This window comes from Schistocerca piceifrons, unplaced genomic scaffold, assembly GCF_021461385.2.
Source record: "Schistocerca piceifrons isolate TAMUIC-IGC-003096 unplaced genomic scaffold, iqSchPice1.1 HiC_scaffold_204, whole genome shotgun sequence".
NCBI classification, from domain to species: Eukaryota; Metazoa; Arthropoda; class Insecta; order Orthoptera; family Acrididae; genus Schistocerca; species Schistocerca piceifrons.
This window is the reverse complement of record NW_025727944.1, coordinates 30001-32686: the sequence shown is the minus strand read 5'-3', so window position 1 is coordinate 32686 and position 2686 is coordinate 30001.

The following is a 2686-nucleotide window of genomic DNA, read 5'->3' as shown; positions in this document are numbered from 1 at the left end:
GACACTCTGATCACGCACCACTCTCTGCTTCTAACAGGCGCACATACAATATGTAAGCACCAGCATGGAACAACATCCAGTGCATCTTCTCCGCCACATTACACAATCCACACTATCACAACCAGACCAGGAGGTCCGTGCGGAAAATACAATATCCCAGCCTTTCGACATCCACCATTGCGCAGACCAGGCACCAACACCCACACATGTCCTATACAACGGTGCACCCAACATCACAATAGTACCTCCTGTCACAGCGCACAAACAATGACATGAGTCAAAGACACAGGTCTCACACAAGCATAGAATTGGAGCGCCGCCTCTAATAAGCCAAAGGTGCATCCTGACGTGACAAATCTGATCATGTCACAAGCATTCACTTACTATAATCACTATCAACGAACCTGCCGCCCCCGCCCCCCCCCCCCCCCTACACCTTTCCGTACAACAACGTGTAACCTAACCTAACCTAACCTAACCTATGTTGTACCTTAACCTAACCTATGTTGTACCTTAACCTAACCTATGTTGTACCTTAACCTAACCTATGTTGTACCTTAACCTAACCTATGTTGTACCTTAACCTAACCTATGTTGTACCTTAACCTAACCTATGTTGTACCTTAACCTAACCCATGTTGTACCTTAACCTAACCCATGTTGTACCTTAACCTAACCCATGTTGTACCTTAACCTAACCCATGTTGTACCTTAACCTAACCCATGTTGTACCTTAACCTAACCCATGTTGTGCCTCAACCTAACCCATGTTGTGCCTCAACCTAACCCATGTTGTGCCTCAACCTAACCCATGTTGTGCCTCAACCTAACCCATGTTGTGCCTCAACCTAACCCATGTTGTGCCTCAACCTAACCCATGTTGTGCCTTAACCTAACCCATGTTGTGCCTTAACCTAACCCATGTTGTGCCTTAACCTAACCCATGTTGTGCCTTAACCTAACCCATGTTGTGCCTTAACCTAACCCATGTTGTGCCTTAACCTAACCCATGTTGTGCCTTAACCTAACCCATGTTGTGCCTTAACCTAACCCATGTTGTCGCCTTAACGTAACCCACGTTGTCGCCTAAACCTGCTCTGTAATTGTTATACGACTCGTTCAATTACTGTAGTGTTGCCCACCCGCAACCCTCGCAATATAGTTCGCTACTCGCACTGCCCGCACCCCTGTGTATCGCTTCATGTTAAACACCTTGCAAGTCTTGCTCACTTTCCACATGCTCCTGCTGTACACTGTAATGTGGATGGCAGCAGGACGTACATGCCGCCCCTCCCCACGTCCCCACCTTGCCCCCTGCCTTCGCAAGCTGGTTGGTGAGAAGTTTGCATGTTCAATGCCCTTCGCATGCGACGTACTCAGGCTACGTTGTGGTGCGGCCTGTGTCAACTGTCCGCTGATGTCGTACGCGTGAACCACAATCTGTACTGCACATTCGTCCTTATGTACTGAATGATACATCGTGGCACATGTGTGACCGCACAACGACTGCGCCCAAAAACGGCGGACCATACAGTGCAAATATTGTGCACGCAGCTACGTGTCGTCTCCCTATGAGAGCTGGATTGCAGTGTGGTACGCCATAGAGACGTGTGGGAGGAACGGACGCCGTGGATGGCGATCAGCATGAGCTGTCTGTTGATGTATTCGGACCTAGTCGTCTCTCCTCACACACCGTGATGGCATGGTGCACCGCGTTCCATATCTGCGACATGCTACAGAGGCCGGTTGACAGTCGTTCGAGCAATGGACATCGCATACGTACGGGGGCCACCTTCCACGTATTGTCTAGGCGTGCACATTTTGTTGCGTGTATGTGGGCAGACGTAGTGTGGCGTGACACCTGACACAGGCATGCAATAATCGTTGAAGTTGCAAATGGCGATGGACGCCTGCGTTTTCTGGTGAAGTTACGCAAATGAACAAATGGTAACCTGTTGTGGTGCGGTTGTTCTCGCTAGGGGTGAATCGGTGATGGCGACGATAGGTTGAGGTACTAACCGGTTGTTCCAGCGATACCCACCATGCCGACGAAACTGAACGGCATCTGGGTGTGAAGCGATACGCGGCGGTGGCTGGGTGGGACCGTCCCCGGCCGGTGAGGGGGCGCCTCCCGGCGTGCTGGCCGCGCGGTGCGTGGGCGCACGCGCTACAGCCGGCTGGTGGGGGCGGCCAGTGGCAGGCGCGCCGGCCGACGGACGCGGCAGGCGTCGCAGCTGCGCGCCGGCGCACCCTGCGCGCGGCGCCGTGCGGCCAAAGTAGGTCCTCGCGGGCCCGGTGCGAAGCGCGGTGGACATCTTCAGTGTGCTGGTCCGATTGAGGACTGTGTGCGTTGAGGATGCGCCGCCGCCCGGCGCTCGGCGCCGCGACGCCGTCTGCTGCTCGGTCGCCCCAGCGGTTCTCGCTGGTGGTTTGTATCGCAGCTGTGCGGATGTGTTGGCGCGTGCGCTGTGCTGGGAGAGTTCGCTTCGGCACCCAAGTGGGGCTTTTGTCCTTCTGTGGCGCTGGCGTTGGAGCTGCCGGTCACCGTAGGTGGCGCGTGTTGTCTCCCGCCGGCAATGCCACGACAGCACGCTCCCGGGCCTCTGTCGGCAGCGGCAAGCTCAGTTGGGAGCACGGGTGGTCGCACCGAAAGCGTCTACTCGCCTAACTCCGGGCGATTGCGCCT